At 38.9% G+C, this 11,729-nt stretch overlaps 1 pseudogene; it reads left to right on the top strand.

Moving 5' to 3' along the window:
* The first annotated feature begins 3,045 nt into the window (after positions 1-3,045).
* LOC141441672 (uncharacterized) lies at positions 3,046-9,544 on the top strand (annotated as a pseudogene).
* Positions 9,545-11,729: the final 2,185 nt, after the last annotated feature.

An 11,729-nucleotide genomic window follows, 5' to 3' on the forward strand; every position in this document is an offset into this window, starting at 1 on the left:
TTTTTACCGAACACTCCTGTGTTAGGTAGAATAGCGACCAACAAAGCACGAGTCGAGCGAGCTAAGTGAGCTTGCCGCGGCAGCGGCCGGCGAGTGTCAAAACCAAACTGCTGCGTCACGTCATGGTTTGTTTTGACTAAAAAATAAACACAAATGCGAAAACGAAAAGTTATTCGAGCAAACGAGCAAAATGTGTTGTGATTAATAGGCTAAACGAAATTTCTGTTAATAGTTGTTCAGCTTACTGACTAATAGGCTAACTAAATATCCTGCTAAAGGTTGCGTTGCGAAACGTTAGTCTGCGAAACAATGCATCTAGGAACAAATCCATTGGCCTACCGTTACCAGGACCTCAAGCTCCGTAGTCAGGTTCTCTAACTATATACGAGTACTAGGCTGTCCGGTAGTCGTAGTAAAGAGAATGACGATATCGAAAATACAAACTGAAATATAGATGCATAGAAAAACCAGAAAAATAGGACCAGCGCTGGGAATCGAACCCAGGTCCTCGGCATTCCGTGCCACGTGCTATACCACTACACCCCCGCTGGATACGTGTCAATATTCCAGTTTGTATTTTCGATATGGGTTTTACGGGATGACCGTAAAAGTAACAAAAAAATTTGGAATTGAAATAAAAAATACAAAAAGATTCCAAAAAACCAATCTTGATAATGATGATGTTTTTTTACTCTACACATATTGTACGCCATCGCACCAAGTACAGTCGACATCAAAGATATCTTTACACTTTATGTATGAATTCTGACAATTATATTATTACATAAAAGTTCAACATAAAGTGACAGCGACAAGGTAGTAAAGTGTAAAAATATCTTTGACCTCGGTCTTACCATCTGCAAAAAGCTTAAAGAAAATGTTTCTCTTTGTCAATAAACTTAATTACTAGCGTAACGGAACCCTCAACTATATTATTCAGTGCAGAGAGCAGGACTTACCTTTAATCCTTAAACTAGATTGAGTTAGCCATTGCTATGTATAAAAGCGTCGAGCACAAAGTTTAATTAGCTTCTTATAAATTATAAATTGGAAAACAAAGTAACAGAATATTATTAAATATATAAAAAAAAATTGTTTTAAAAGTAAAAAGTGCAAGTAGAGATTCTTTACAACGTAAGGAAATATAAAAACTAACCCCCTTATTCATAAAACTTAACAAGCCTATGTTAACTAACAAATGCTTTGTCCCTTTCTAACAAATACAAATGTTGAAGTGACAGATAAGGACAAACGAATTTTAGCGTCATTTTAACTAAAATAGGTTTGATTGTCGTTTATGAATAAGGGGGTTAAACTTTAAACTCGATTTGCCAAAATCATGATTTTTGAGTTAAGACCGTTCATTACTAAGCATGCGAGATGTATATCGAATAAACTATTCAATCTGGTAGTTACAATTGAAATTCCGGGAAATAACAAAATAAATAAATAAATATCACGGGACAATTCACACCAATTAACCTAGTCCCAAAGTAAGCTTAGCAAAGCTTGTGTTATGGGACTGAGCAACGGATAAATATAATTATATAGATAGATACATACTTAAATACATATTAAACACCCAAGACCCGAGAACAAACATTCGTATTTTTCATAAAAATATCTGCCCCGACACGGGAATCGAACCGGGGACCTCAAGCTTCGTAGTCAGGTTCTCTAACCACTAGGCCATCTGGTCGTCTAAAAATTGGGAATTCCCAAAATTGATATAGTGGTCTTCATTGAGGTTGTGCTAAGAACAATTGCCCGAAATTTCAAGACTCTAAACCCAGTGGTTGTTACTTCCAGATTTTATCCCTATCCCGTGGGAATATCGGGATAAAAGTAGCTAATGTGTTATTCCAGACGTCCAGCTACCTACATACTAAATTACCTGACTCTAAGCCCAGCGTTTATTATTTCGAGAGTTTATCTCTATCTCCTTAGTAGCCGTGGTGGCCTAGTGGTTTGACCTATCGCCTCTCAAGCAGAGGGTCGTGGGTTCGAACCCCCGGCTCGCACCTCTGAGTTTTTCGAAATTCATGTGCGGAATTACATTTGAAATTTATCACGAGCTTTGCGGTGAAGGAAAACATCGTGAGGAAACCTGTATAAACCTGCGTAGCGATTCAATGGTGCGTGCGAAGTTCCCAATCCGCACTGGGTGGGAACTATGGCCCAAGCCCTCTTGTTCTGAGAGGAGGCCTGTGCCCAGCAGTGGGACGTAAATAGGCTGGGATGATGATGATGATTAGTGTTCATTTCCTACCGATATTGTTTAACAATAAAAAAAAACTCCCTATTTTTATTCACGTACGGTATTTTGAAATATCATTATCCTCAATGTCACTCCGACAGTTTTGAGAAATTGTATGACTCCTCATACGTATAAAACCGTTCAGCCGTTTAGGCTACAGAGAGGATCAAAGAAATAGACACACATAGGTATATACATTACGGTCGAAAAACATAACCCTCCTCCAGGCAGATGGGTAATTACCAACATCCTAGTTTTATGTGAGTGTCCAGTTTATTGCTCTTTTGGCTGAATTATCACTTAAATAGGCTTTAACGCTCTCCTTCCACTCGAGGGTTTTAACGCGGTTTTAAAAGGTTTCAGACGGATTTGAAGAAGGCCTTAAACCTTGCGGCGGTACCATTGGACTAATACTAGGTAATAATTACGCAAAACTCTTAGCAGGGGGCGACATTAACACAAATCGTAAACAAACCGCCATGACAACATCATGCAGTACCACTACCATGAGTTTAGTGACCGTACTCGATAGCGACGGCGTAAATTATTTGTAGAGGCGCTGTGCCTGTTAACGCCGTATAAACTGCAAGCAAAGCGCTCGGGCATGCGACAAACACCGAGCGCCTCACTCGGCTTTACGACGTCGCACCTATCACACCTATGTACTTTTTATGTAAATTTTTTTTTATTATATACTGTAAAGTTGGAGTCAATTTTTTAATCATCTCCTGATCTTCAACACGCACCCTTGCATCGAGATTGACGCCTCAACATTTGGCCTCACGATACCGGATTTATACCCAGCGACCACCGAAGGAGGTCAATTAGCGATCAAGCAGTGTGCAAACAGCGAGATCAAAGGACAGCGCAGGCGATACGTGGCGGATTTGCAAGTATTGTACTCAGATCAGGCCCAACTGTGCAACACCAATTAAAATTTCATAAACCACGCAGACTACAAGCAGCGGATTTGCAAGTGTTCATACTCAGATCAGGCCTAGTTTAACTGCGTGGCACAAACGGTCGTCAAGAAGTTAATTAACGAAGGGTGATTCGTAAGCAGAAAGTGCCTATTTGCAGGAGTGAAGTACCCCAAAGGGCCCACCTACGAGCAAGAAATTTACAACAAGAAGAATTAATTAGTTCATCATCAAGCAGTCGTCGTCTGCAATCATTATTACAATACCTACGTGAGCACCGAGGAAGGCATAACTAATTGTGAGTTCGTTCCGATTTTTCACTTTGTGTCCATTCCCAGTTGCATTTAACGTTTAACATAATTGATTTCCTAGTCATTCTCATCATTAAAGTCATTCGTCAATAGATACGAGTACCTACATTGGTAAAATCATTTACCTTTGGAATGTCCCAACTTCAATCGTTTAGGTACAACCTTTAATTAGGTACCTAACGAAATTTATTAAGAGAAATATAATAATTAAATTCACTATTCATTAGTTCTTCTTTGTAACATTTTACCAAAATTTAAGGTAATTTCACGTAACTAGTCGTAACAAATTTCTAGTGCTTAATTGTATAAGTACAAAATCTAATTGCCTATCAATCAATTTCCATTTGATTCGTGTTTAGGTTTCATCTGCAAGTGGCTAATATTTTATTTAATTTCTGTGCTTAAAAGACGATTTACGGTGCTTTCCAGCAACGCAGCACAGTGTCGTACTGTGTCAGGCTTCTTGCGTGGCTGTAAGCGAGCGCTTCTCAGAGTCGTGCACGGTGTCTGCGCATGCACAGCGGCCAGCGCGCATTCCTCCGCCTTGAGAACAAAAGGCGACCCGGCGCATGTTTACTTGTTTCCTCGCATTTTGCCTACTTTTTGCATTTATAATATTATATTATTTGATTTAACTATCGCTTCACTTGCATATCTTTTCGCGAAGTACCTATTACTTGCATTTTCATTCTTGGCACTAAGTATATAATGGATCTCAAAGGCTTAATTAGAGTGCGAGCTTCGTATAAATCCAAGCTTACGCAATTCAAATCATATTTAGAAGTCGTTCTAAGTTGCGAATCACTTAGTAACCTACAACTCAAAGAAATTAATATTCGTTTGTCTAAATTCGAGGAACTTTATGCATATTTCGACAGCACGCAGTCTGACATAGAACGTCTGTCTGAAATTCCAGACGACCAGTTTAAAGAACGTAAGGAATTTGAAGATCAGTACTACGCGGCCGTCGCCGGCGCTCGAGAGGTGTTGGACAGGCACAGCGGCGCTGCGGGCGGCGCCGACAGCCTCCAGTCGGCGGAGTCAGGTTCGAGGGCTGTCCTTACAGGTGGGCCAAGCTTAAAGTTACCCACTATCCAACTGCCAAGTTTTTCTGGTCGCTATCAAGATTGGCTCGAGTTCCATGATACCTATGCGTCATTAATTCATTCGAATAATTCAATACCCACGATTCATAAATTTCATTATTTGCGCGCAGCCTTAACCGATAGTGCTGCTTTAATTATCCGCTCCTTAGACTTTTCAGCGGATAACTATGAGGTTGCATGGTCGCTGTTATGCGATCGTTATAATAATAATAGATTACTGATAAACAATCATATCCAAGCCATTTTTAATATTGAACCCGTGATCAAAGAGTCTGCGCGAGCTCTCAGAAATATTATAGACATTGTTAATAAAAACCTCAGAGCTCTCGCTACGCTGAAGTTGCCTACCGATCATTGGGACGTGCTTGTGATCTACATGATTTCTAATAAGTTGGATCCTTTGACTAGACGTGAATGGGAGGAACACCGAAACACCATTAAAGATATTCCTACACTGAACGAGTTTCAAGGATTCCTGAAAAATCGTGCTGATTTATTGGAAACCATGGCAGAGTCACAGGCGCAGCAAAGGCGTCGTCATAGCGATGTTAGTCATGTTCGACCTAAAACCTTTGTCGCAAATCAGCTAACCCCGCCTTCGTTTTCACGTTCATGCGCTCTGTGTAATAATAAACATGCCGTTTATCAGTGTCCTATATTTAAATCTTTAACTGTAGAAACACGTCTGCAAAAGGCAAACAGTTTAAATTTATGTCTCAATTGTTTACGACCTAGGCATCCAGACAAAAAGTGTCGGCTAGGTCCGTGCTTACAGTGCTCAAAGTGGCACAATTCACTATTACATACGGACGACCAATCGTCTCATGCCAGGGCTGACAGCTCTGGCGCTCCAGGCACAAGCACCGTACTGACTGCCTCCGCCGCCGAGCGGGGCGAGCACACTGATGATGACCAACCAAATGACAATATCGCTCTGTCGTCTACCACCGCTGATCACAGCAGCGTGCTGTTGTCTACGGCACTCGTCGACGTCGCTGATCGCGATGGTAACAAAATCACTGTGCGCGCACTGTTGGACAACGGTAGTACTTGTTGCTTGATGACAGAGAAATTATATTCCAAGCTTAATTTACCTGCATATTCAACTTCAACTTCTGTTGAAGGATTAAATTGTCAGTCGTCACGCATCACAAAACGGTGTGATGTAGCTATATCTTCTCGTCATGACAAATACGTAGTTGACATAAATTGCTTCATTGTACCTCAGATTACGCAACTTTTACCAGTTCGAAAGGTTGACTGTGCATCACTAAATATTCCTCCTAATATTTTCTTAGCTGACCCAACATTCCATTTGCCATCAGAAATAGATTTGTTGTTGGGTGCTGAAATATTTTGGAGTGTTTTAGGTACACATAGAATTTCATTAGGTAAAAATAAACCGTCTCTAAATAAGAGTAAATTTGGTTATTTAGTGTCGGGTACGGTTCTGTCATGCAAAGGTAATAATAATAATACTACAGTCCATTGCAATTTTTTACAAAATACCGCTGATAATGAGCTTCAAAATCAATTAAATCAATTTTTTGAGCTTGAAACAGTTCGAGCTCCAGATCATAACATTTTATCTAAAGATGACAATGCATGCGAACGTCATTTTACACTGAACACAACCCGTCAGTCAGACGGGCGTATTATAGTAAAAATGCCATTGAAGGAATCTCCAGGGGTATTAGGAGATTCTTATGAACAGGCTTTAAGTCGATTTTTATGTTTAGAGCGCAGGTTTAAACGCGATCCTAACTTTAAAAATAAATATTGTGACTTTATGTCGGAGTACATTAAACTAGGTCATATGACCGAAAATAAGTACTTTAATCGTGAGGAAACCTCTTACATTCTCCCTCATCACGGAGTGTTGCGAGAAATGAGTCTCACGACTAAGCTCCGTGCTGTATTCGACGGATCAGCTGTGACGACTTCCGGTTTGTCATTAAACAATATTCAACATGTAGGTCCAACAGTTCAAGACGACCTCATTAGCATATTAATTAGATTTCGTCAGCATAGATACGTAGTGAGTGCAGATATAGATAAATTTTATAGGCTGTGTTTAATACATGATTCACAGCGCAATTTGCAACAAATACTGTGGCGTTTTAACCCCACAGAAGAATTAAAAACACATAAATTAAACACAGTTACCTACGGAACTGCTTCCGCCCCCTATCTCGCGACCAGGTGTCTGGTACAGTTAGGCAAAGAATGCGCTGACAGTGAAGTAGCTAGTGCTATCTTACATGATTTTGACATAGATGACCTGATTTCAGGTCATGATTCTGAAGATAGATTAATTCAAATATGTAACACACTTACAAATGTACTTCACAGCGGTCAGTTTCATTTACGTAAATGGCGTTCCAATAATTCTTACCTACTTAATCAGATTCAAGGTCAAAATTCTAGTGATGAATTGCTTAAAATAAATAAAAATGAATATTCTAAAACCTTAGGTTTGCTTTGGTCCAGTACAGAGGATAATTTAACATTTTCAGTTGACGTTAATACGTTTCCTAACCCGATTAGCAAACGCAATATTTTATCGACAATCGCAAAGATCTTTGATCCACTAGGATTAATAAACCCTATTGTTTTACAAGCTAAAATAATTTTACAAAGGTTGTGGGCAACGAAAGTGTCATGGGACGAACCTTTATCTTCTGAATTTCAGTCAGATTGGGCAAATTTCGTAAAACATTTGCACGAATTAAATAATATTATAATCCCACGACGCGTTTTATGCCTATCACCCATAAAAATAGAAATTCATGCTTTTAGCGATGCATCTATTCAGGCATATTCAGCATGCATCTATATTCGTTCGATTTCACAGAATGGAGAGGTCTCTGTACATTTAATTATGGCCAAAAGCAAAGTGGCCCCACCTAAGCCTACGACAATCCCACGGTTGGAGCTATGTGGAGCCCTTTTATCAGCTCGTCTAGTTGACAAGGTAAAAACAGCCTTGCGCTTAAATATTGATAGCTGTTATTACTGGTGCGATTCCACCATAGTACTCGGTTGGATTAATTCACCGAAATTAACTTTAAAATCTTTTGTTTTAAACCGCATCAACGAAATAACGGAAAATACGGATCCTAGCTCATGGCACTATGTGCCAACTGAATTAAATCCCGCCGATATCGGGTCTAGAGGGTTTATACCTTCACAATTAAACCAGTCAAATATTTGGTGGTTTGGACCTGATTATTTATTATTAAATAAAGAACATTGGCCTAAAAAACCAACTCATAAAGTTGACAACTTACCAGAAACTAAAATTGTATGCCACGTCTCATTAACAGAACAAGTACAATTGGAAGAGATGAATACTTTTGTGACTAAATATTCTAGCTTCGAAAAATTACGTCGAATATTAGCTTATGTTCATAGATTTATCTTTAACTGTCGTTATCCAAACAACAAATTTACGAACTATTTAAAAATTTCAGAGTTAAATTTATCAGTTAATTCATTATGTTTAATCGTGCAAAAAGAAATGTTTAAAAATGAATACAATGTACTTAAAAATAATAATCAGTTGCCCTTAAAAAATAAATTAATAAATGTAAATCCTTTTTTACATACAGACAATTTAATAAGAGTGGGTGGTCGATTATCTAATTCTAACTATGACTATGACACAAAACACCCCATTATACTGCACGCATCTCATCATGTCACTAAACTTTTATTTGAGTATTATCACAAACTACTGCTTCACGCGGGTCCGCAGCTTTTACTTGCCACAATACGACATAAATATTGGCCTATTGGTGGACGCAATCTTGCTCGAAAAACCGTTCACAGTTGTGTAACTTGCTGTCGATTCGCAGGTAAAAGTGTACAGCCCATTATGGGTAATCTACCTGAACAACGTGTTCACATTGACTATCCTTTTATTAATACAGCTGTTGATTATGCCGGTCCTATTTTGATAGCGAACAGAAAGGGAAGAGGATGTCAGTTGATTAAATCCTACGTATGCGTATTTGTATGCTTGGCTGTAAGGGCAGTTCACATCGAGCTTGTTACCGAGTTAAGTTCACAGGCTTTCATTGCCGCCTTGAACAGATTCATTGCCCGCAGAGGCAAACCTGCCAACATTTTCTCGGACAATGCTTCTAATTTCGTAGGGACTTCTAATGAACTCGCTCGTTTATTAAAATCATCTTCGCTGGAAATAAGTAAATATGCGTCGGAGAACTCCATAAATTTTAAGTTTTCACCAGCTTACAGCCCCCATTTTAACGGTTTAGCCGAGGGTTCCGTGAAATCGATTAAGCATCATTTGAAGAGAGTATTGGCCCTTGCAAATTTAACATACGAGGAAATGAATACATTACTCGTCCAAATCGAATCAATCCTCAATTCTCGGCCTCTGACGCCTTTATCATCAGACCCCAGAGATTTAGTTCCCCTAACTCCAGCTCATTTTTTGATCGGACGAACTCTGATGATGTTGCCATCGCCTCAGGTCAACGACTCAACAGTCTCCGTTTCACGATACATGAGGACGCAGCAGTTAAAGACTCATTTCTGGAGTAGATACTATAAAGAGTACATTTCAGAACTCCAGAAGAGACAAAAATGGCACAAGGATGGCCGGCGCCTCAAACTTGGCGAGATGGTGGTTGTCAAGGACGACCGCCTGCCCCCAACCGCTGGCTGCTCGGCCGCGTCACCGGCCTGCACCCTGGCTCCGACGGCGTGCCACGCGTCGCCGATGTGTACACCACCTCCGGGACTCTACGAAGAGCCTTTAATCGACTCTGCCCACTGCCGATTTTGGAAACTTCCGTTCCCAAGGGGGGAGCATGTTAACGCCGTATAAACTGCAAGCAAAGCGCTCGGGCATGCGACAAACACCGAGCGCCTCACTCGGCTTTACGACGTCGCACCTATCACACCTATGTACTTTTTATGTAATTTTTTTTTATTATATACTGTAAAGTTGGAGTCAATTTTTAATCATCTCCTGATCTTCAACACGCACCCTTGCATCGAGATTGACGCCTCAACAGTGCCCCTAGTGTAAGTTTTCGGTTACAAAATACGTCTCCATCGCGTTCGCGTTAAAATCTCAATTTATATGGAAACACGAACAGCGCCTCTAGCGGAACGTTTGCGATGTTCGCGTTTCAATAAAAAATGAGATTTTAACGCGAACGCGATCGAGACGTATTTTATAACCGAAAACTTACACTAAGGGCACTGTACAATTCTCCATACAAATAATTTACGCCGTCGCTATCGAGTACGGTCACTGTAAACTCATGGTAGTGATACAGTTCTCTTTATAGTTTGTCGCCATGATGGATCATGACATATTTATTTGTAATAAAATAACATGATATTTACATCAATAGTATCATCGATAGAGATATATTTACAAAAAAAAAACATGTTATGACATCCTACGGAAATTTAACAGATATTTAAGACATTAAAAGAACTGTTATGATTTGTGCGAGTACTACATTCTGACGGCAGATCATTGCCTAGATATTCTCTATTTACAGATGTGTAAGTTGCGGAAAGTTTCCAAAAAGTTGGAAAAGTTCTCGGAAGTTTCTGGTAATTTTCACAAAATATTATAATTATTATGGGAACTCTAAATTTAAGATACGGAAAGTTTCAATAATATGAATCATTCTCTTTCTCCCCTTATTCTAGACTGTGTGACAGAAAGAAGGTCGCGAAAACGATCGTGATTCTGATTGCGTTTGACAATAAGGCTGCAGTTATTTGATTAAATTATCATGTTTGTATAATGACTGAAAAATCCATACTAATATTATAAATGCGAAAGTAACTCTGTCTGTCTGTCTGTCTGTCTGTTACGCTTTCACGCAAAAACCGCTGAACCGATTTGGATGAAATTTGGTACAGAGATAGAATAGACCATGGGAAAGAACATAGGCTATCTTTTATCGCGAAAAAAAGGCTTTAAGGGGTTGAAATAGGGGGTGAAAGTTTATATGGTGGAAGTTCGTCGCTGTTGGAAATAAAACCATGAAACTTGGCATTTAGGCACTTAATAAGAAATAAGTCGGTGTGTTTTTAGCTTTTTTGAAAATTCGACCTGTGAGGGGATGAAATAGGGGATGAAAGCTCATATGGAAGGTCGTCATTATCGACGATAAATCGATGTTTCTTTATGAAACTTGGTATTTGGGCACGTGATAAGAGATAAATAATTGTTCGAGCGTTTTTTTAAATTCTTTTTCTTCTTAAAACCGGTTAAAATCGACTCGAACTCGCGCGTCAAGGGTTCCGTGCATAGGTATTTATGAATATCAAGTGTTAGCAGAGCCAAGCTCATAAGCAAAATGTACGCAATGTGGGATCATTTTACATGGCTTATTAACATAGACAGTCAGACATGAAAAATTATGATTTTCAGATTTTTCTTACTTATTTTGCTATAAAGGGAATAAACTTTGCTATAAGAGCTTCCTTTATACAAAATTTCAAGTTTCTAGGACAGCCGAAAGTACCCTATAACTTTTTTTGAGTTTAGGGTTTTAATTTCAACTCGATTTTTTTCCTTTTGAGGTACGGAACCCTAAAAAATATTTGTTCCGGCTCTTTTCAAATTTCGACATTTTTCATACCTACTTGAAAATATGGGGATGAAAGTTCGTAAGGAATTCCAAACAAATTTACTATAAGTATAGAAATATGTGTAGCAATGCTTAGTAAGAATGCCGTCTTAATTATAATCCTACCCTCCTAACTTACAATACAGGACGTAAGATGTCAAGAGCTCACTATGAAGAATTAGTCCTTTTGTGTTGGCAGGGTAGAATACCTACTTATGTTTTACCAAAGAATGGAAGAACAAAAAAAATTAGTTTAGATATAAAGCAATGTATTAAAATAGGTTATTTTCAGTAAACCGTAGAAGTTTCTATGTGCTATTATTGGCAGAATAGGTACCCTAAATAAATTAAATACTTTCCAAAGTTATTATTCCACGCGGACGAAGTCGCGGGCAAAAGCTAGTAAAATATATGTAGTTTATTTAGCAAAGTACACTTTCTTGTTACAGTTTATGCGGTTTATCTATGAGACTAAAATTGGCTGAGCCTGTATCTTGGTAGCTTGCAAG

The sequence above is a fragment of the Choristoneura fumiferana genome, chromosome 24 (genome assembly GCF_025370935.1).
Source record: "Choristoneura fumiferana chromosome 24, NRCan_CFum_1, whole genome shotgun sequence".
Classification (NCBI taxonomy): domain Eukaryota; kingdom Metazoa; phylum Arthropoda; class Insecta; order Lepidoptera; family Tortricidae; genus Choristoneura; species Choristoneura fumiferana.